The sequence below is a fragment of the Engystomops pustulosus genome, chromosome 1 (genome assembly GCF_040894005.1).
Source record: "Engystomops pustulosus chromosome 1, aEngPut4.maternal, whole genome shotgun sequence".
Classification (NCBI taxonomy): Eukaryota; Metazoa; Chordata; class Amphibia; order Anura; family Leptodactylidae; genus Engystomops; species Engystomops pustulosus.
In genome coordinates, this window is record NC_092411.1 from 224,858,679 (window position 1) to 224,879,054 (window position 20,376).

Sequence of the window (20,376 nt, forward strand, 5' to 3'; positions counted from 1 at the left end):
AGATCAAGAGGTCCTTGGTTCAACTTCGAGTGCCCCCTTGTACCATACATCTTCATTTTCAATTCTTATACACAATACATCATTCACTATTTGAAGGATCATAAAATTACGAAATTACATTGCTTGACATGTCCAGTTACTTGAAATATTGGAGGTGTTTTTAAATTAGTTATTATACTTGTTTACATCAATTCTCAGTCCTGTAACATGTAAGTTTGAATTTTTTTGGAATATTGTGTCTGAGAAATAATCTTTCAATTGATGTAACTCAAATCCATGTTTTCAAACAAGAGAACATGAAAATGTGCATTTGTCTATAATTTAAAAGATTTTGGACAAAATTTCTTTCATGTACCTTGGGGGTATAGCTCAGTGGTAGAGCATTTGACTGCAGATCAAGAGGTCCTTGGTTCAACTCCGAGTGCCCCCTTGTACCATACATCTTCATTTTCAATTCTTATACACAATACATCATTCACTATTTGAAGGATCATAAAATTACGAAATTACATTGCTTGACATGTCCAGTTACTTGAAATATTGAAGGTGTTTTTAAATTAGTTATTATACTTGTTTACATCAGTTCTCAGTCCTCTTACATGTAAGTTTGAATTTTTTTGGAATATTGTGTCTGAGAAATAATCTTTCAATTGATGTAACTCAAATCCATGTTTTCAAACAAGAGAACATGAAAATGTGCATTTGTCTATAATTTAAAATATTATGGACAAAAATTCTTTCATGTACATTGGGGGTATAGCTCAGTGGTAGAGCATTTGACTGCAGATCAAGAGGTCCTTGGTTCAACTCCGAGTGCCCCCTTGTACCATACATCTTCATTTTCAAATCTTACACACAATACATCATTCACTATTTGAAGGATCATAAAATTACGAAATTACATTGCTTGACATGTCCAGTTACTTGAAATATTGAAGGTGTTTTTAAATTAGTTATTATACTTGTTTACATCAATTCTCAGTCCTGTAACATGTAAGTTTGAAATTTTTTTGAATATTGTGTCTGAGAAATAATCTTTCAATTGATGTAACTCAAATCCATGTTTTCAAACAAGAGAACATGAAAATGTGCATTTGTCTATAATTTAAAAGATTTTGGACAAAATTTCTTTACTGTGCATTGGAGGTATAGCTCAGTTGTAGAGCATTTGACTGCAGATCAAGAGGTCCTTGGTTCAACTCCGAGTGCCCCCTTGTACCATATATCTTCATTTTCAAGTCTTACACACAATACATCATTCACTATTTGAAGGATCATAAAATTACGAAATTACAATGCTTGACATGTCCAGTTACTTGAAAAATTGAAGCTGTTTTTAAATTAGTTATAATACTTGTTTACATCAATTCTCAGTCCTCTAACATGTAAGTTTGAATTTTTTTTGAATATTGTGTCTGAGAAATAATCTTTCAATTGATGTAACTCAAATCCATGTTTTCAAACAAGAGAACATGAAAATGTGCATTTGTCTATAATTTAAAAGATTTTGGACAAAAATTCTTTAATGTACATTGGGGGTATAGCTCAGTGGTAGAGCATTTAACTGCAGATCAAGAGGTCCTTGGTTCAACTCCGAGTGCCCCCTTGTACCATACATCTTCATTTTCAAGTCTTACACACAATACATCATTCACTATTTGAAGGATCATAAAATTACGAAATTACATTGCTTGACATGTCCAGTTACTTGAAATATTGAAGGTGTTTTTAATTTAGTTATTATACTTGTTTACATCAATTCTTAGTCCTCTAACATGTAAGTTTGAATTTTTTTGGAATAATGTGTCTGAGTAATAATCTTTCAATTGATGTAACTCAAATCCATGTTTTCAAACAAGAGAACATGAAAATGTGCATTTGTCTATAATTTAAAAGATTTTGGACAAAAATTATTTGACGTACGTTGGGGGTATAGCTCAGTGGTAGAGCATTTTTCTGCAGATCAAGAGGTCCTTGGTTCAACTCCGAGTGCCCCCTTGTACCATACATCTTCATTTTCAATTCTTATACACAATACATCATTCACTATTTGAAGGATCATAAAATTACGAAATTACATTGCTTGACATGTCCAGTTACTTGAAATATTGAAGGTGTTTTTAAATTAGTTATTATACTTGTTTACATCAGTTCTCAGTCCTCTAACATGTAAGTTTGAATTTTTTTGGAATATTGTGTCTGAGAAATAATCTTTCAATTGATGTAACTCAAATCCATGTTTTCAAACAAGAGAACATACAAATGTGCATTTGTCTATAATTTAAAGTTTTTTGGACAAAAATTCTTAGACGTACATTGGGGGTATAGCTCAGTGGTAGAGCATTTGACTGCAGATCAAGAGGTCCTTGGTTCAACTCCGAGTGCCCCCTTGTTCCAAACATGTTCTTTTTCAAGTCTTATACACAATACATCATTGACTATTTGAAGGATCATAAAATTACGAAATTACATTGCTTGACATGTCCAGTTACTTGAAATATTGAAGGTGTTTTTAAATTAGTCATTATACTTGTTTACATCAATTCTCAGTCCTCTAACATGTAAGTTTGAATTTTTTTTGAATATTGTGTCTGAGAAATAATCTTTCAATTGATGTAACTCAAATCCATGTTTTCAAACAAGAGAACATGAAAATGTGCATTTGTCTATAATTTAAAAGATTTTGGACAAAAATTCTTTAATGTACATTGGGGGTATAGCTCAGTGGTAGAGCATTTGACTGCAGATCAAGAGGTCCTTGGTTCAACTCCGAGTGCCCCCTTGTACCATACATCTTCGTTTTCAAGTCTTACACACAATACATCATTCACTATTTGAAGGATTACGAAATTACAATGCTTGACATGTCCAGTTACTTGAAAAATTGAAGCTGTTTTTAAATTAGTTATAATACTTGTTTACATCAATTCTCAGTCCTCTAACATGTAAGTTTGAATTTTTTTGGAATATTGTGTCTGAGAAATAATCTTTCAATTGATGTAACTCAAATCCATGTTTTCAAACAAGAGAACATGAAAATGTGCATTTGTCTATAATTTAAAAGATTTTGGACAAAAATTCTTTAATGTACATTGGGGGTATAGCTCAGTGGTAGAGCATTTGACTGCAGATCAAGAGGTCCTTGGTTCAACTCCGAGTGCCCCCTTGTACCATACATCTTCATTTTCAAGTCTTATACACAATACATCATTCACTATTTGAAGGATCATAAAATTACGAAATTACATTGCTTGACATGTCCAGTTACTTGAAATATTGAAGGTGTTTTTAATTTAGTTATTATACTTGTTTACATCAATTCTTAGTCCTCTAACATGTAAGTTTGATTTTTTTTGGAATAATGTGTCTGAGTAATAATCTTTCAATTGATGTAACTCAAATCCATGTTTTCAAACAAGAGAACATGAAAATGTGCATTTGTCTATAATTTAAAAGATTTTGGACAAAAACTATTTGACGTACATTGGGGGTAAAGCTCAGTGGTAAAGCATTTGACTGCAGATCAAGAGGTCCTTGGTTCAACTCCGAGTGCCCCCTTGTACCATACATCTTCATTTTCAATTCTTATACACAATACATCATTCACTATTTGAAGGATCATAAAATTACGAAATTACATTGCTTGACATGTCCAGTTACTTGAAATATTGAAGATGTTTTTAAATTAGTTATTATACTTGTTTACATCAGTTCTCAGTCCTCTAACATGTAAGTTTGAATTTTTTTGGAATATTGTGTCTGAGAAATAATCTTTCTATTGATGTAACTCAAATCCATGTTTTCAAACAAGAGAACATGAAAATGTGCATTTGTCTATAATTTAAAGTTTTTTGGACAAAAATTCTTTGACGTACATTGGGGGTATAGCTCAGTGGTAGAGCATTTGACTGCAGATCAAGAGGTCCTTGGTTCAACTCCGAGTGCCCCCTTGTTCCAAACATGTTCTTTTTCAAGTCTTATACACAATACATCATTGACTATTTGAAGGATCATAAAATTACGAAATTACATTGCTTGACATGTCCAGTTACTTGAAATATTGAAGGTGTTTTTAAATTAGTCATTATACTTGTTTACATCAATTCTCAGTCCTCTAACATGTAAGTTTGAATTTTTTTTGAATATTGTGTCTGAGAAATAATCTTTCAATTGATGTAACTCAAATCCATGTTTTCAAACAAGAGAACATGAAAATGTGCATTTGTCTATAATTTAAAAGATTTTGGACAAAAGTTATTTGACGTACATTGGGGGTATAGCTCAGTGGTAGAGCATTTGACTGCAGATCAAGAGGTCCTTGGTTCAACTCCGAGTGCCCCCTTGTACCATACATTTTCATTTTCAAGTCTTACACACAATACATCATTCACTATTTGAAGGATCATAAAATTACGAAATTACATTGCTTGACATGTCCAGTTACTTGAAATATTGAAGGTGTTTTTAAATTAGTTATTATACTTGTTTACATCAATTCTCAGTCCTCTAACATGTAAGTTTGAATTTTTTTTGAATATTGTGTCTGAGAAATAATCTTTCAATTGATGTAACTCAAATCCATGTTTTCAAACAAGAGAACATGAAAATGTGCATTTGTCTATAATTTTAAAGATTTTGGACAAAAATTATTTGAAGTAAATTGGGGGTATAGCTCAGTGGTAGAGCATTTGACTGCAGATCAAGAGGTCCTAGGTTCAACTCCGAGTGCCCCCTTGTACCATACATCTTCATTTTCAATTCTTATACACAATACATCATTCACTATTTGAAGGATCATAAAATTACGAAATTACATTGCTTGACATGTCCAGTTACTTGAAATATTGAAGGTGTTTTTAAATTAGTTATTATACTTGTTTACATCAGTTTTCAGTCCTCTAACATGTAAGTTTGAATTTTTTTGGAATATTGTGTCTGAGAAATAATCTTTCAATTGATGTAACTCAAATCCATGTTTTCAAACAAGAGAACATGAAAATGTGCATTTGTCTATAATTTAAAAGATTTTGGACAAAAATTATTTGACGTACATTGGGGGTATAGCTCAGTGGTAGAGCATTTGACTGCAGATCAAGAGGTCCTTGGTTCAACTCCGAGTGCCCCCTTGTACCATACCTCTTCATTTTCAATTCTTATACACAATACATCATTCACTATTTGAAGGATCATAAAATTACGAAATTACATTGCTTGACATGTCCAGTTACTTGAAATATTGAAGGTGTTTTTAAATTAGTTATTATACTTGTTTACATCAATTCTTAGTCCTCTAACATGTAAGTTTGATTTTTTTTGGAATAATGTGTCTGAGTAATAATCTTTCAATTGATGTAACTCAAATCCATGTTTTCAAACAAGAGAACATGAAAATGTGCATTTGTCTATAATTTTAAAGATTTTGGACAAAAATTATTTGAAGTAAATTGGGGGTATAGCTCAGTGGTAGAGCATTTGACTGCAGATCAAGAGGTCCTAGGTTCAACTCCGAGTGCCCCCTTGTACCATACATCTTCATTTTCAATTCTTATACACAATACATCATTCACTATTTGAAGGATCATAAAATTACGAAATTACATTGCTTGACATGTCCAGTTACTTGAAATATTGAAGGTGTTTTTAAATTAGTTATTATACTTGTTTACATCAGTTTTCAGTCCTCTAACATGTAAGTTTGAATTTTTTTGGAATATTGTGTCTGAGAAATAATCTTTCAATTGATGTAACTCAAATCCATGTTTTCAAACAAGAGAACATGAAAATGTGCATTTGTCTATAATTTAAAAGATTTTGGACAAAAATTATTTGACGTACATTGGGGGTATAGCTCAGTGGTAGAGCATTTGACTGCAGATCAAGAGGTCCTTGGTTCAACTCCGAGTGCCCCCTTGTACCATACCTCTTCATTTTCAATTCTTATACACAATACATCATTCACTATTTGAAGGATCATAAAATTACGAAATTACATTGCTTGACATGTCCAGTTACTTGAAATATTGAAGGTGTTTTTAAATTAGTTATTATACTTGTTTACATCAATTCTCAGTTACTTGAAATATTGAAGGTGTTTTTAAATTAGTTATTATACTTGTTTACATCAATTCTCAGTCCTGTAACATGTAAGTTTGAAATTTTTTTGAATATTGTGTCTGAGAAATAATCTTTCAATTGATGTAACTCAAATCCATGTTTTCAAACAAGAGAACATGAAAATGTGCATTTGTCTATAATTTAAAAGATTTTGGACAAAAATTCTTTAATGTACATTGGGGGTATAGCTCAGTGGTAGAGCATTTGACTGCAGATCAAGAGGTCCTTGGTTCAACTCCGAGTGCCCCCTTGTACCATACATCTTCATTTTCAAGTCTTACACACAATACATCATTCACTATTTGAAGGATCATAAAATTACGAAATTACAATGCTTGACATGTCCAGTTACTTGAAAAATTGAAGCTGTTTTTAAATTAGTTATAATACTTGTTTACATCAATTCTCAGTCCTCTAACATGTAAGTTTGAATTTTTTTGGAATATTGTGTCTGAGAAATAATCTTTCAATTGATGTAACTCAAATCCATGTTTTCAAACAAGAGAACATGAAAATGTGCATTTGTCTATAATTTAAAAGATTTTGGACAAAAATTCTTTAATGTACATTGGGGGTATAGCTCAGTGGTAGAGCATTTGACTGCAGATCAAGAGGTCCTTGGTTCAACTCCGAGTGCCCCCTTGTACCATACATCTTCATTTTCAAGTCTTATACACAATACATCATTCACTATTTGAAGGATCATAAAATTACGAAATTACATTGCTTGACATGTCCAGTTACTTGAAATATTGAAGGTGTTTTTAATTTAGTTATTATACTTGTTTACATCAATTCTTAGTCCTCTAACATGTAAGTTTGAATTTTTTTGGAATAATGTGTCTGAGTAATAATCTTTCAATTGATGTAACTCAAATCCATGTTTTCAAACAAGAGAACATGAAAATGTGCATTTGTCTATAATTTAAAAGATTTTGGACAAAAGTTATTTGACGTACATTGGGGGTATAGCTCAGTGGTAGAGCATTTGACTGCAGATCAAGAGGTCCTTGGTTCAACTCCGAGTGCCCCCTTGTACCATACATTTTCATTTTCAAGTCTTACACACAATACATCATTCACTATTTGAAGGATCATAAAATTACGAAATTACAATGCTTGACATGTCCAGTTACTTGAAATATTGAAGGTGTTTTTAAATTAGTTATTATACTTGTTTACATCAATTCTCAGTCCTGTAACATGTAAGTTTGAAATTTTTTTGAATATTGTGTCTGAGAAATAATCTTTCAATTGATGTAACTCAAATCCATGTTTTCAAACAAGAGAACATGAAAATGTGCATTTGTCTATAATTTAAAAGATATTGGACAAAAATTCTTTAATGTGCATTGGGGGTATAGCTCAGTGGTAGAGCATTTGACTGCAGATCAAGAGGTCCTTGGTTCAACTCCGAGTGCCCCCTTGTACCATACATCTTCATTTTCAAGTCTTACACACAATACATCATTCACTATTTGAAGGATCATAAAATTACGAAATTACAATGCTTGACATGTCCAGTTACTTGAAAAATTGAAGCTGTTTTTAAATTAGTTATAATACTTGTTTACATCAATTCTCAGTCCTCTAACATGTAAGTTTGAATTTTTTTGGAATATTGTGTCTGAGAAATAATCTTTCAATTGATGTAACTCAAATCCATGTTTTCAAACAAGAGAACATGAAAATGTGCATTTGTCTATAATTTAAAAGATTTTGGACAAAAATTCTTTAATGTACATTGGGGGTATAGCTCAGTGGTAGAGCATTTGACTGCAGATCAAGAGGTCCTTGGTTCAACTCCGAGTGCCCCCTTGTACCATACATCTTCATTTTCAAGTCTTATACTCAATACATCATTCACTATTTGAAGGATCATAAAATTACGAAATTACATTGCTTGACATGTCCAGTTACTTGAAATATTGAAGGTGTTTTTAATTTAGTTATTATACTTGTTTACATCAATTCTTAGTCCTCTAACATGTAAGTTTGAATTTTTTTGGAATAATGTGTCTGAGTAATAATCTTTCAATTGATGTAACTCAAATCCATGTTTTCAAACAAGAGAACATGAAAATGTGCATTTGTCTATAATTTAAAAGATTTTGGACAAAAATTATTTGACGTACATTGGGGGTATAGCTCAGTGGTAGAGCATTTGACTGCAGATCAAGAGGTCCTTGGTTCAACTCCGAGTGCCCCCTTGTACCATACATCTTCATTTTCAATTCTTATACACAATACATCATTCACTATTTGAAGGATCATAAAATTACGAAATTACATTGCTTGACATGTCCAGTTACTTGAAATATTGAAGATGTTTTTAAATTAGTTATTATACTTGTTTACATCAGTTCTCAGTCCTCTAACATGTAAGTTTGAATTTTTTTGGAATATTGTGTCTGAGAAATAATCTTTCAATTGATGTAACTCAAATCCATGTTTTCAAACAAGAGAACATGAAAATGTGCATTTGTCTATAATTTAAAGTTTTTTGGACAAAAATTCTTTGACGTACATTGGGGGTATAGCTCAGTGGTAGAGCATTTGACTGCAGATCAAGAGGTCCTTGGTTCAACTCCGAGTGCCCCCTTGTTCCAAACATGTTCTTTTTCAAGTCTTATACACAATACATCATTCACTATTTGAAGGATCATAAAATTACGAAATTACAATGCTTGACATGTCCAGTTACTTGAAAAATTGAAGCTGTTTTTAAATTAGTTATAATACTTGTTTACATCAATTCTCAGTCCTCTAACATGTAAGTTTGAATTTTTTTGGAATATTGTGTCTGAGAAATAATCTTTCAATTGATGTAACTCAAATCCATGTTTTCAAACAAGAGAACATGAAAATGTGCATTTGTCTATAATTTAAAAGATTTTGGACAAAAATTCTTTAATGTGCATTGGGGGTATAGCTCAGTGGTAGAGCATTTGACTGCAGATCAAGAGGTCCTTGGTTCAACTCCGAGTGCCCCCTTGTACCATACATCTTCATTTTCAAGTCTTACACACAATACATCATTCACTATTTGAAGGATCATAAAATTACGAAATTACATTGCTTGACATGTCCAGTTACTTGAAATATTGAAGATGTTTTTAAATTAGTTATTATACTTGTTTACATCAATTCTCAGTCCTCTAACATGTAAGTTTGAATTTTTTTGGAATATTGTGTCTGAGAAATAATCTTTCAATTAACCCCTTAAGGACGCAGCCATTTTGTAGCTTAAGGCTCAGCCCGATTTTTTGGATTCTGACTTGCGTCTCTTTATACGGTTATAACTTTTGAACACTGTTACTTATCAAAGCGATTCTGAGATTTTTTTTTCCCCACATGTTGTACTTCATTTTAGTGGTAAATTTTGGCAGATAAGTTTTGCATTTATTTACAAAAAAAAAGAAAATATGATAAATTTTTGGAAAAATTTGCCATTTTCGAAATTCAAAATCATTGCGTTTTCAGGCAGATCGATTTACCACCTAAATAAGTTGCTGAATAACATTTCCCATTTGTCTACTTTACATTTTCATAATTTCTGAAATGTTTGGATAATTTATTTTGATGTCACGCGGCTTGCAAATAGAATATCGCTTTTCCGGATTTTCAGAATTGACTATTTTGGGGATAAATACAGTTTGGAATGAAATTTTACATATTTAGCATCAAAACCCCCTATATAATCTACCCATTTTCAAATCTGCACCCCTCAAGCTATCAGAAACAGCTTTTACGAAGATTGTTAACCCCTTGAGATCTTCATAGTAATTGAATCAAAATGGAGGTGAAATTTAGAATGGTCATATTGTTCCCTTATACGTTCATTTAGCCCTAAAATTTACACATTTCCAAAAGATAAAAAGAGAAAACCCACCATACAATTTGTTCTGCAATTTCTCCTGAGTACAAAGACCCCCCACATGTGGCTGTGACTTGTGTTATGGGGGCACAGCGAGGCGCAGAAGGGAAGGAGGGCGCTGCAGCTGCCAGGATTTTAGTTTCCTCATTGGCCCCTTTTGAAGGCTATAAAATTTTCGCTTTTTCGTTATTGGGGCCATGTGATGCCATTTTTTTTGCGGGATGAGATGCTTTTTCCAATGTTACCATTTTGGGGTTTGTATCACCTATTGTTGAAAATTTAGGAACGTTTTTTGAGGACAGGAGTAGAAAAGCATCAATTCTGTACTGGATTTTTTACTTCTTTTTTTTTTGGTGTTCACCGTATAGACTAATAATCATGTTATCTTTATTCTATGGGTCGATACGATTACGGGGATACCAAACATGAATATATTTTCTTACGTTTTACTAAATTTGTCAAACAAAACCCTAATGTGGGGAAAAATCTATCATTTATGTATTGCCGTCTTCCAACTGGCATAACTTTGTTACTTTTTTGGCTACGGAGCTGGTTGATGGCTTGTTTTTTGCGGGACATGTTGTACATTGCACCAGTATCATGTCGCAGTACATATGGTTTTTTGATCACATTTTATAGCATTTTTTGTGGGATTGAAAAGGTAAAAATCATAATTTTTGGAGGGTTTATAACAGTTTTTTTTTACGGCGTTTATCGTGCGGGTTCAATAATGATTTACTTTTATTCTACGGGTTGTTACGGACGCGGTGATACTATATATGTGGGGTTTGTGTTATGATTTAGACTTTTTTTTGAGTTATATGTCTCTTTATATGTTTTGGGGGTTTGGGGCATTTTTAGTGATTTATGACTTTTATTTTTTTATTGAATAACTTTTTTTTTTACTTTTTCACTTTTATACCATGGGACATGAAGAAGCAATCATCTGATTGCTTCTTCATGATAATATTCTGCAATACTCATGTATTGCAGAGTATTATCAGTGTCAGCCTATACACTTGCATAGGCTGGCACTGTGCCAGTAAGATGACGTCACAGACGCCATCTTACTGGCAATTCTTGCAGGTAACTCTGGGGTCCAGATCGGACCCCAGAGTTACTATAGCAACGATCGGCGCACCCCGAAAACGGTTCGGGGGGGCCGATCGTGGGGGAAAGATCCCCCAGATACATGTTAGATGCCGCGGTCGCGCTGACCGCGGCATTTAACGGGTTAAGCACCCGCGATCGGAGACAACTCCGATCGCGGGTGTTACACTGGGGTGCCGGCTATCAGTCACAGCCGGCACCCCGTCTTTCCCGATGCCGGTTCGGCTCAGATCTTGAGCTGAACCGGCATCAGCTCAGCGTCCGATATATCGGACGCTGAGCGCTAAGTCACTGCGCTCAGCGTCCGATATATCGGACGCTGAGCGTTAAGAGGTTAATGTAACTCAAATCCATGTTTTCAAACAAGAGAACATGAAAATGTGCATTTGTCTATAATTTAAAAGATTTTGGACAAAAATTGTTTGACGTACATTGGGGGTATAGCTCAGTGGTAGAGCATTTGACTGCAGATCAAGAGGTCCTTGGTTCAACTCCGAGTGCCCCCTTGTACCATACATCTTCATTTTCAAGTCTTATACACAATACATCATTCACTATTTGAAGGATCATAAAATTACGAAATTACATTGCTTGACATGTCCAGTTACTTGAAATATTGAAGGTGTTTTTAATTTAGTTATTATACTTGTTTACATCAATTCTTAGTCCTCTAACATGTAAGTTTGAATTTTTTTGGAATAATGTGTCTGAGTAATAATCTTTCAATTGATGTAACTCAAATCCATGTTTTCAAACAAGAGAACATGAAAATGTGCATTTGTCTATAATTTAAAAGATTTGGGACAAAAATTCTTTGACGTACATTGGGGGTATAGCTCAGTGGTAGAGCATTTGACTGCAGATCAAGAGGTCCTTGGTTCAACTCCGAGTGCCCCCTTGTACCATACATCTTCATTTTCAAGTCTTACACACAATACATCATTCACTATTTGAAGGATCATAAAATTACGAAATTACATTGCTTGACATGTCCAGTTACTTGAAATATTGAAGGTGTTTTTAATTTAGTTATTATACTTGTTTACATCAATTCTTAGTCCTCTAACATGTAAGTTTGAATTTTTTTGGAATAATGTGTCTGAGTAATAATCTTTCAATTGATGTAACTCAAATCCATGTTTTCAAACAAGAGAACATGAAAATGTGCATTTGTCTATAATTTAAAAGATTTTGGACAAAAATTCTTTAATGTACATTGGGGGTATAGCTCAGTGGTAGAGCATTTGACTGCAGATCAAGAGGTCCTCGGTTCAACTCCGAGTGCCCCCTTGTACCATACATCTTCATTTTCAATTCTTATACACAATACATCATTCACTATTTGAAGGATCATAAAATTACGAAATTACATTGCTTGACATGTCCAGTTACTTGAAATATTGAAGGTGTTTTTAAATTAGTTATTATACTTGTTTACATCAGTTCTCAGTCCTCTAACATGTAAGTTTGAATTTTTTTGGAATATTGTGTCTGAGAAATAATCTTTCAATTGATGTAACTCAAATCCATGTTTTCAAACAAGAGAACATGAAAATGTGCATTTGTCTATAATTTAAAAGATTTTGGACAAAAATTCTTTGACGTACATTGGGGGTATAGCTCAGTGGTAGAGCATTTGACTGCAGATCAAGAGGGCCTTGGTTCAACTCCGAGTGCCCCCTTGTACCATACATCTTCATTTTCAATTCTTATACACAATACATCATTCACTATTTGAAGGATCATAAAATTACGAAATTACATTGCTTGACATGTCCAGTTACTTGAAATATTGAAGGTGTTTTTAAATTAGTTATTATACTTGTTTACATCAATTCTCAGTCCTCTAACATGTAAGTTTGAATTTTTTTTGAATATTGTGTCTGAGAAATAATCTTTCAATTGATGTAACTCAAATCCATGTTTTCAAACAAGAGAACATGAAAATGTGCATTTGTCTATAATTTAAAAGATTTTGGACAAAAATTCTTTGACGTACATTGGGGGTATAGCTCATTGGTAGAGCATTTGACTGCAGATCAAGAGGTCCTTGGTTCAACTCCGAGTGCCCCCTTGTACCATACATCTTCATTTTCAATTCTTATACACAATACATCATTCACTATTTGAAGGATCATAAAATTACGAAATTACATTGCTTGACATGTCCAGTTACTTGAAATATTGAAGGTGTTTTTAAATTAGTTATTATACTTGTTTACATCAGTTCTCAGTCCTCTAACATGTAAGTTTGAATTTTTTTGGAATATTGTGTCTGAGAAATAATCTTTCAATTGATGTAACTCAAATCCATGTTTTCAAACAAGAGAACATGAAAATGTGCATTTGTCTATAATTTAAAAGATTTTGGACAAAAATTATTTGACGTACATTGGGGGTAAAGCTCAGTGGTAGAGCATTTGACTGCAGATCAAGAGGTCCTTGGTTCAACTCCGACTGCCCCCTTGTACCATACATCTTCATTTTCAATTCTTATACACAATACATCATTCACTATTTGAAGGATCATAAAATTACGAAATTACATTGCTTGACATGTCCAGTTACTTAAAATATTGAAGGTGTTTTTAAATTAGTTATTATACTTGTTTACATCAGTTCTCAGTCCTCTAACATGTAAGTTTGAATTTTTTTGGAATATTGTGTCTGAGAAATAATCTTTCAATTGATGTAACTCAAATCCATGTTTTCAAACAAAAGAACATGAAAATGTGCATTTGTCTATAATTTAAAGTTTTTTGGACAAAAATTCTTTGACGTACATTGGGGGTATAGCTCAGTGGTAGAGCATTTGACTGCAGATCAAGAGGTCCTTGGTTCAACTCCGAGTGCCCCCTTGTTCCAAACATGTTCTTTTTCAAGTCTTATACACAATACATCATTCACTATTTGAAGGATCATAAAATTACGAAATTACATTGCTTGACATGTCCAGTTACTTGAAATATTAAAGGTGTTTTTAAATTAGTCATTATACTTGTTTACATCAATTTTTAGTCCTCTAACATGTAAGTTTGAATTTTTTTTGAATATTGTGTCTGAGAAATAATCTTTCAATTGATGTAACTCAAATCCATGTTTTCAAACAAGAGAACATGAAAATGTGCATTTGTCTATAATTTAAAAGATTTTGGACAAAAATTATTTGATGTACATTGGGGGTATAGCTCAGTGGTAGAGCATTTGACTGCAGATCAAGAGGTCCTTGGTTCAACTCCGAGTGTTCCCTTGTACCATACATTTTCATTTTCAAGTCTTACACACAATACATCATTCACTATTTGAAGGATCATAAAATTACGAAATTACATTGCTTGACATGTCCAGTTACTTGAAATATTGAAGGTGTTTTTAATTTAGTTATTATACTTGTTTACATCAATTCTTAGTCCTCTAACATGTAAGTTTGAATTTTTTTGGAATAATGTGTCTGAGTAATAATCTTTCAATTGATGTAACTCAAATCCATGTTTTCAAACAAGAGAACATGAAAATGTGCATTTGTCTATAATTTAAAAGATTTTGGACAAAAATTATTTGTCGTACATTGGGGGTATAGCTCAGTGGTAGAGCATTTGACTGCAGATCAAGAGGTCCTTGGTTCAACTCCGAGTGCCCCCTTGTACCATACATCTTCATTTTCAATTCTTATACACAATACATCATTCACTATTTGAAGGATCATAAAATTACGAAATTACATTGCTTGACATGTCCAGTTACTTGAAATATTGAAGGTGTTTTTAAATTAGTTATTATACTTGTTTACATCAATTCTCAGTCCTCTAACATGTAAGTTTGAATTTTTTTTGAATATTGTGTCTGAGAAATAATCTTTCAATTGATGTAACTCAAATCCATGTTTTCAAACAAGAGAACATGAAAATGTGCATTTGTCTATAATTTAAAAGATTTTGGACAAAAATTCTTTAATGTACATTGGGGGTATAGCTCAGTGGTAGAGCATTTGACTGCAGATCAAGAGGTCCTTGGTTCAACTCCGAGTGCCCCCTTGTACCATACATCTTCATTTTCAATTCTTATACACAATACATCATTCACTATTTGAAGGATCATAAAATTACGAAATTACATTGCTTGACATGTCCAGTTACTTGAAATATTGAAGGTGTTTTTAAATTTGTTATTATACTTGTTTACATCAATTCTCAGTCCTCTAACATGTAAGTTTGAATTTTTTTTGAATATTGTGTCTGAGAAATAATCTTTCAATTGATGTAACTCAAATCCATGTTTTCAAACAAGAGAACATGAAAATGTGCATTTGTCTATAATTTAAAAGATTTTGGACAAAAATTCTTTGACGTACATTGGGGGTATGGCTCAGTGGTAGAGCATTTGACTGCAGATCAAGAGGTCCTTGGTTCAACTCCGAGTGCCCCCTTGTACCATACATCTTCATTTTCAATTCTTATACACAATACATCATTCACTATTTGAAGGATCATAAAATTACGAAATTACATTGCTTGACATGTCCAGTTACTTGAAATATTGAAGGTGTTTTTAAATTAGATATTATACTTGTTTACATCAAGTCTCAGTTACTTGAAATATTGAAGGTGTTTTTAAATTAGTTATTATACTTGTTTACATCAATTCTCAGTCCTGTAACATGTAAGTTTGAAATTTTTTTGAATATTGTGTCTGAGAAATAATCTTTCAATTGATGTAACTCAAATCCATGTTTTCAAACAAGAGAACATGAAAATGTGCATTTGTCTATAATTTAAAAGATTTTGGACAAAAATTCTTTAATGTACATTGGGGGTATAGCTCAGTGATAGAGCATTTGACTGCAGATCAAGAGGTCCTTGGTTCAACTCCGAGTGCCCCCTTGTTCCAAACATGTTCTTTTTCAAGTCTTATACACAATACATCATTCACTATTTGAAGGATCATAAAATTACGAAATTACATTGCTTGACATGTCCAGTTACTTGAAATATTAAAGGTGTTTTTAAATTAGTCATTATACTTGTTTACATCAATTTTTAGTCCTCTAACATGTAAGTTTGAATTTTTTTTGAATATTGTGTCTGAGAAATAATCTTTCAATTGATGTAACTCAAATCCATGTTTTCAAACAAGAGAACATGAAAATGTGCATTTGTCTATAATTTAAAAGATTTTGGACAAAAATTATTTGATGTACATTGGGGGTATAGCTCAGTGGTAGAGCATTTGACTGCAGATCAAGAGGTCCTTGGTTCAACTCCGAGTGTTCCCTTGTACCATACATTTTCATTTTCAAGTCTTACACACAATACATCATTCACTATTTGAAGGATCATAAAATTACAAAATTACATTGCTTGACATGTCCAGTTACTTGAAATATTGAAGGTGTTTTTAATTTAGTTATTATACTTGTTTACATCAATTCTTAGTCCTCTAACATGTAAGTTTGAATTTTTTTGGAATAATGTGTCTGAGTAATAATCTTTCAATTGATGTAACTCAAATCCATGTTTTCAAACAAGAGAACATGAAAATGTGCATTTGTCTATAATTTAAAAGATTTTGGACAAAAATTCTTTGACGTACATTGGGGGTATAGCTCAGTGGTAGAGCATTTGACTGCAGATCAAGAGGTCCTTGGTTCAACTCCGAGTGCCCCCTTGTACCATACATCTTCATTTTCAATTCTTATACACAATACATCATTCAGTATTTGAAGGATCATAAAATTACGAAATTACATTGCTTGACATGTCCAGTTACTTGAAATATTGAAGGTGTTTTTAAATTAGTTATTATACTTGTTTACATCAATTCTCAGTCCTCTAACATGTAAGTTTGAATTTTTTTGGAATATTGTGTCTGAGAAATAATCTTTCAATTGATGTAACTCAAATCCATGTTTTCAAACAAAAGAACATGAAAATGTGCATTTGTCTATAATTTAAAGTTTTTTGGACAAAAATTCTTTGATGTACATTGGGGGTATAGCTCGGTGGTAGAGCATTTGACTGCAGATCAAGAGGTCCTTGGTTCAACTCCGAGTGCCCCCTTGTTCCAAACATGTTCTTTTTCAAGTCTTACACACAATACATCATTCACTATTTGAAGGATCATAAAATTACGAAATTACATTGCTTGACATGTCCAGTTACTTGAAATATTGAAGGTGTTTTTAATTTAGATATTATACTTGTTTACATCAATTCTTAGTCCTCTAACATGTAAGTTTGAATTTTTTTGGAATAATGTGTCTGAGTAATAATCTTTCAATTGATGTAACTCAAATCCATGTTTTCAAACAAGAGAACATGAAAATGTGCATTTGTCTATAATTTTAAAGATTTTGGACAAAAATTCTTTAATGTACATTGGGGGTATAGCTCAGTGGTAGAGCATTTGACTGCAGATCAAGAGGTCCTTGGTTCAACTCCGAGTGCCCCCTTGTACCATACGTCTTCATTTTCAAGTCTTACACACAATATATCATTCACTATTTGAAGGATCATATAATTACGAAATTACATTGCTTGACATGTCCAGTTACTTGAAATATTGAAGGTGTTTTTAAATTAGTTATTATACTTGTTTACATCAATTCTCAGTCCTGTAACATGTAAGTTTGAAATTTTTTTGAATATTGTGTCTGAGAAATAATCTTTCAATTGATGTAACTCAAATCCATGTTTTAAACAAGAGAACATGAAAATGTGCATTTGTCTATAATTTAAAAGATTTTGGACAAATATTCTTTAATGTACATTGGGGGTATAGCTCAGTGGTAGAGCATTTGACTGCAGATCAAGAGGTCCTTGGTTCAACTCCGAGTGCCCGCTTGTACCATTCATTTTCAAGTCTTACACACAATACATCATTCACTATTTGAAGGATCATAAAATTACGAAATTACATTGCTTGACATGTCCAGTTACTTGAAATATTGAAGGTGTTTTTAAATTAGTTATTATACTTGTTTACATCAATTCTCAGTCCTCTAACATGTAAGTTTGAATTTTTTTTGAATATTGTGTCTGAGAAATAATTTTTCAATTGATGTAACTCAAATCCATGTTTTCAAACAAGAGAACATGAAAATGTGCATTTGTCTATAATTTAAAAGATTTTGGACAAAAATTATTTAATGTACATTGGGGGTATAGCTCAGTGGTAGAGCATTTGACTGCAGATCAAGAGGTCCTTGGTTCAACTCCAAGTGCCCCCTTGTACCATACATCTTCATTTTCAATTCTTATACACAATACATCATTCACTATTTGAAGGATCATAAAATTACGAAATTACATTGCTTGACATGTCCAGTTACTTGAAATATTGAAGGTGTTTTTAAATTAGTTATTATACTTGTTTACATCAGTTCTCAGTCCTCTAACATGTAAGTTTGAATTTTTTTTGAATATTGTGTCTGAGAAATAATCTTTCAATTGATGTAACTCAAATCCATGTTTTCAAACAAGAGAACATGAAAATGTGCATTTGTCTATAATTTAAAAGATTTTGGACAAAAATTCTTTGACGTACATTGGGGGTATAGCTCAGTGGTAGAGCATTTGACTGCAGATCAAGAGGTCCTTGGTTCAACTCCGAGTGCCCCTTTGTACCATACATATTCATTTTCAATTCTTATACACAATACATCATTCACTATTTGAAGGATCATAAAATTACGAAATTACATTGCTTGACATGTCCAGTTACTTGAAATATTGAAGGTGTTTTTAAATTAGTTATTATACTTGTTTACATCAATTCTCAGTCCTCTAAAATGTAAGTTTGAATTTTTTTTGAATATTGTGTCTGAGAAATAATCTTTCAATTGATGTAACTCAAATCCATGTTTTCAAACAAGAGAACATGAAAATGTGCATTTGTCTATAATTTAAAAGATTTTGGACAAAAATTATTTAATGTACATTGGGGGTATAGCTCAGTGGTAGAGCATTTGACTGCAGATCAAGAGGTCCTTGGTTCAACTCCAAGTGCCCCCTTGTACCATACATCTTCATTTTCAATTCTTATACACAATACATCATTCACTATTTGAAGGATCATAAAATTACGAAATTACATTGCTTGACATGTCCAGTTACTTGAAATATTGAAGGTGTTTTTAAATTAGTTATTATACTTGTTTACATCAGTTCTCAGTCCTCTAACATGTAAGTTTGAATTTTTTTGGAATATTGTGTCTGAGAAATAATCTTTCAATTGATGTAACTCAAATCCATGTTTTCAAACAAGAGAACATGAAAATGTGCATTTGTCTATAATTTAAAAGATTTTGGACAAAAATTCTTTGACGTACATTGGGGGTATAGCTCAGTGGTAGAGCATTTGACTGCAGATCAAGAGGTCCTTGGTTCAACTCCGAGTGCCCCTTTGTACCATACATATTCATTTTCAATTCTTATACACAATACATCATTCACTATTTGAAGGATCATAAAATTACGAAATTACATTGCTTGACATGTCCAGTTACTTGAAATATTGAAGGTGTTTTTAATTTAGTTATTATACTTGTTTACATCAATTCTTAGTCCTCTAACATGTAAGTTTGAATTTTTTTGGAATAATGTGTCTGAGTAATAATCTTTCAATTGATGTAACTCAAATCCATGTTTTCAAACAAGAGAACATGAAAATGTGCATTTGTCTATAATTTAAAAGATTTTGGACAAAAATTATTTGACGTACATTGGGGGTATAGCTCAGTGGTAGAGCATTTGACTGCAGATCAAGAGGTCCTTGGTTCAACTCCGAGTGCCCCCTTGTACCATACATCTTCATTTTCAATTCTTATACACAATACATCATTCACTATTTGAAGGATCATAAAATTACGAAATTACATTGCTTGACATGTCCAGTTACTTGAAATATTGAAGATGTTTTTAAATTAGTTATTATACTTGTTTACATCAGTTCTCAGTCCTCTAACATGTAAGTTTGAATTTTTTTGGAATATTGTGTCTGAGAAATAATCTTTCAATTGATGTAACTCAAATCCATGTTTTCAAACAAGAGAACATGAAAATGTGCATTTGTCTATAATTTAAAGTTTTTTGGACAAAAATTCTTTGACGTACATTGGGGGTATAGCTCAGTGGTAGAGCATTTGACTGCAGATCAAGAGGTCCTTGGTTCAACTCCGAGTGCCCCCTTGTTCCAAACATGTTCTTTTTCAAGTCTTATACACAATACATCATTGACTATTTGAAGGATCATAAAATTACGTAATTACATTGCTTGAC

General features: G+C 32.4%; 31 non-coding genes across 31 annotated transcripts; all 31 read left to right on the forward strand.

Annotated features, from left to right (window-relative positions):
- Nucleotides 1-358: 358 nt before the first annotated feature.
- On the forward strand, nucleotides 359-430 carry TRNAC-GCA (transfer RNA cysteine (anticodon GCA)). Its single transcript has one exon. It is a non-coding gene; the product is annotated as a tRNA-Cys (tRNA).
- A 320-nt stretch (nucleotides 431-750) lies between these two features.
- On the forward strand, nucleotides 751-822 carry TRNAC-GCA (transfer RNA cysteine (anticodon GCA)). Its single transcript has one exon. It is a non-coding gene; the product is annotated as a tRNA-Cys (tRNA).
- Nucleotides 823-2,318: 1,496 nt separating this feature from the next.
- On the forward strand, nucleotides 2,319-2,390 carry TRNAC-GCA (transfer RNA cysteine (anticodon GCA)). The gene has a single exon. It is a non-coding gene; the product is annotated as a tRNA-Cys (tRNA).
- Nucleotides 2,391-2,710: 320 nt separating this feature from the next.
- Nucleotides 2,711-2,782, forward strand: TRNAC-GCA (transfer RNA cysteine (anticodon GCA)). The gene has a single exon. It is a non-coding gene; the product is annotated as a tRNA-Cys (tRNA).
- A 312-nt stretch (nucleotides 2,783-3,094) lies between these two features.
- Nucleotides 3,095-3,166, forward strand: TRNAC-GCA (transfer RNA cysteine (anticodon GCA)). Its single transcript has one exon. It is a non-coding gene; the product is annotated as a tRNA-Cys (tRNA).
- A 712-nt stretch (nucleotides 3,167-3,878) lies between these two features.
- On the forward strand, nucleotides 3,879-3,950 carry TRNAC-GCA (transfer RNA cysteine (anticodon GCA)). The gene has a single exon. It is a non-coding gene; the product is annotated as a tRNA-Cys (tRNA).
- Nucleotides 3,951-4,270: 320 nt separating this feature from the next.
- On the forward strand, nucleotides 4,271-4,342 carry TRNAC-GCA (transfer RNA cysteine (anticodon GCA)). Its single transcript has one exon. It is a non-coding gene; the product is annotated as a tRNA-Cys (tRNA).
- Nucleotides 4,343-5,054: 712 nt separating this feature from the next.
- Nucleotides 5,055-5,126, forward strand: TRNAC-GCA (transfer RNA cysteine (anticodon GCA)). Its single transcript has one exon. It is a non-coding gene; the product is annotated as a tRNA-Cys (tRNA).
- Nucleotides 5,127-5,838: 712 nt separating this feature from the next.
- On the forward strand, nucleotides 5,839-5,910 carry TRNAC-GCA (transfer RNA cysteine (anticodon GCA)). The gene has a single exon. It is a non-coding gene; the product is annotated as a tRNA-Cys (tRNA).
- Nucleotides 5,911-6,292: 382 nt separating this feature from the next.
- TRNAC-GCA (transfer RNA cysteine (anticodon GCA)) lies at nucleotides 6,293-6,364 on the forward strand. The gene has a single exon. It is a non-coding gene; the product is annotated as a tRNA-Cys (tRNA).
- Nucleotides 6,365-6,684: 320 nt separating this feature from the next.
- Nucleotides 6,685-6,756, forward strand: TRNAC-GCA (transfer RNA cysteine (anticodon GCA)). The gene has a single exon. It is a non-coding gene; the product is annotated as a tRNA-Cys (tRNA).
- A 320-nt stretch (nucleotides 6,757-7,076) lies between these two features.
- TRNAC-GCA (transfer RNA cysteine (anticodon GCA)) lies at nucleotides 7,077-7,148 on the forward strand. The gene has a single exon. It is a non-coding gene; the product is annotated as a tRNA-Cys (tRNA).
- Nucleotides 7,149-7,468: 320 nt separating this feature from the next.
- Nucleotides 7,469-7,540, forward strand: TRNAC-GCA (transfer RNA cysteine (anticodon GCA)). The gene has a single exon. It is a non-coding gene; the product is annotated as a tRNA-Cys (tRNA).
- Nucleotides 7,541-7,860: 320 nt separating this feature from the next.
- Nucleotides 7,861-7,932, forward strand: TRNAC-GCA (transfer RNA cysteine (anticodon GCA)). The gene has a single exon. It is a non-coding gene; the product is annotated as a tRNA-Cys (tRNA).
- Nucleotides 7,933-8,252: 320 nt separating this feature from the next.
- On the forward strand, nucleotides 8,253-8,324 carry TRNAC-GCA (transfer RNA cysteine (anticodon GCA)). Its single transcript has one exon. It is a non-coding gene; the product is annotated as a tRNA-Cys (tRNA).
- Nucleotides 8,325-8,644: 320 nt separating this feature from the next.
- Nucleotides 8,645-8,716, forward strand: TRNAC-GCA (transfer RNA cysteine (anticodon GCA)). Its single transcript has one exon. It is a non-coding gene; the product is annotated as a tRNA-Cys (tRNA).
- Nucleotides 8,717-9,036: 320 nt separating this feature from the next.
- On the forward strand, nucleotides 9,037-9,108 carry TRNAC-GCA (transfer RNA cysteine (anticodon GCA)). The gene has a single exon. It is a non-coding gene; the product is annotated as a tRNA-Cys (tRNA).
- A 2,427-nt stretch (nucleotides 9,109-11,535) lies between these two features.
- On the forward strand, nucleotides 11,536-11,607 carry TRNAC-GCA (transfer RNA cysteine (anticodon GCA)). The gene has a single exon. It is a non-coding gene; the product is annotated as a tRNA-Cys (tRNA).
- A 320-nt stretch (nucleotides 11,608-11,927) lies between these two features.
- TRNAC-GCA (transfer RNA cysteine (anticodon GCA)) lies at nucleotides 11,928-11,999 on the forward strand. Its single transcript has one exon. It is a non-coding gene; the product is annotated as a tRNA-Cys (tRNA).
- A 320-nt stretch (nucleotides 12,000-12,319) lies between these two features.
- TRNAC-GCA (transfer RNA cysteine (anticodon GCA)) lies at nucleotides 12,320-12,391 on the forward strand. The gene has a single exon. It is a non-coding gene; the product is annotated as a tRNA-Cys (tRNA).
- A 320-nt stretch (nucleotides 12,392-12,711) lies between these two features.
- On the forward strand, nucleotides 12,712-12,783 carry TRNAC-GCA (transfer RNA cysteine (anticodon GCA)). Its single transcript has one exon. It is a non-coding gene; the product is annotated as a tRNA-Cys (tRNA).
- Nucleotides 12,784-13,887: 1,104 nt separating this feature from the next.
- TRNAC-GCA (transfer RNA cysteine (anticodon GCA)) lies at nucleotides 13,888-13,959 on the forward strand. The gene has a single exon. It is a non-coding gene; the product is annotated as a tRNA-Cys (tRNA).
- A 712-nt stretch (nucleotides 13,960-14,671) lies between these two features.
- TRNAC-GCA (transfer RNA cysteine (anticodon GCA)) lies at nucleotides 14,672-14,743 on the forward strand. The gene has a single exon. It is a non-coding gene; the product is annotated as a tRNA-Cys (tRNA).
- Nucleotides 14,744-15,063: 320 nt separating this feature from the next.
- On the forward strand, nucleotides 15,064-15,135 carry TRNAC-GCA (transfer RNA cysteine (anticodon GCA)). Its single transcript has one exon. It is a non-coding gene; the product is annotated as a tRNA-Cys (tRNA).
- Nucleotides 15,136-15,455: 320 nt separating this feature from the next.
- TRNAC-GCA (transfer RNA cysteine (anticodon GCA)) lies at nucleotides 15,456-15,527 on the forward strand. The gene has a single exon. It is a non-coding gene; the product is annotated as a tRNA-Cys (tRNA).
- Nucleotides 15,528-16,693: 1,166 nt separating this feature from the next.
- On the forward strand, nucleotides 16,694-16,765 carry TRNAC-GCA (transfer RNA cysteine (anticodon GCA)). Its single transcript has one exon. It is a non-coding gene; the product is annotated as a tRNA-Cys (tRNA).
- Nucleotides 16,766-17,477: 712 nt separating this feature from the next.
- Nucleotides 17,478-17,549, forward strand: TRNAC-GCA (transfer RNA cysteine (anticodon GCA)). Its single transcript has one exon. It is a non-coding gene; the product is annotated as a tRNA-Cys (tRNA).
- Nucleotides 17,550-18,254: 705 nt separating this feature from the next.
- TRNAC-GCA (transfer RNA cysteine (anticodon GCA)) lies at nucleotides 18,255-18,326 on the forward strand. Its single transcript has one exon. It is a non-coding gene; the product is annotated as a tRNA-Cys (tRNA).
- A 712-nt stretch (nucleotides 18,327-19,038) lies between these two features.
- On the forward strand, nucleotides 19,039-19,110 carry TRNAC-GCA (transfer RNA cysteine (anticodon GCA)). The gene has a single exon. It is a non-coding gene; the product is annotated as a tRNA-Cys (tRNA).
- A 712-nt stretch (nucleotides 19,111-19,822) lies between these two features.
- On the forward strand, nucleotides 19,823-19,894 carry TRNAC-GCA (transfer RNA cysteine (anticodon GCA)). The gene has a single exon. It is a non-coding gene; the product is annotated as a tRNA-Cys (tRNA).
- Nucleotides 19,895-20,214: 320 nt separating this feature from the next.
- On the forward strand, nucleotides 20,215-20,286 carry TRNAC-GCA (transfer RNA cysteine (anticodon GCA)). Its single transcript has one exon. It is a non-coding gene; the product is annotated as a tRNA-Cys (tRNA).
- Nucleotides 20,287-20,376: the final 90 nt, after the last annotated feature.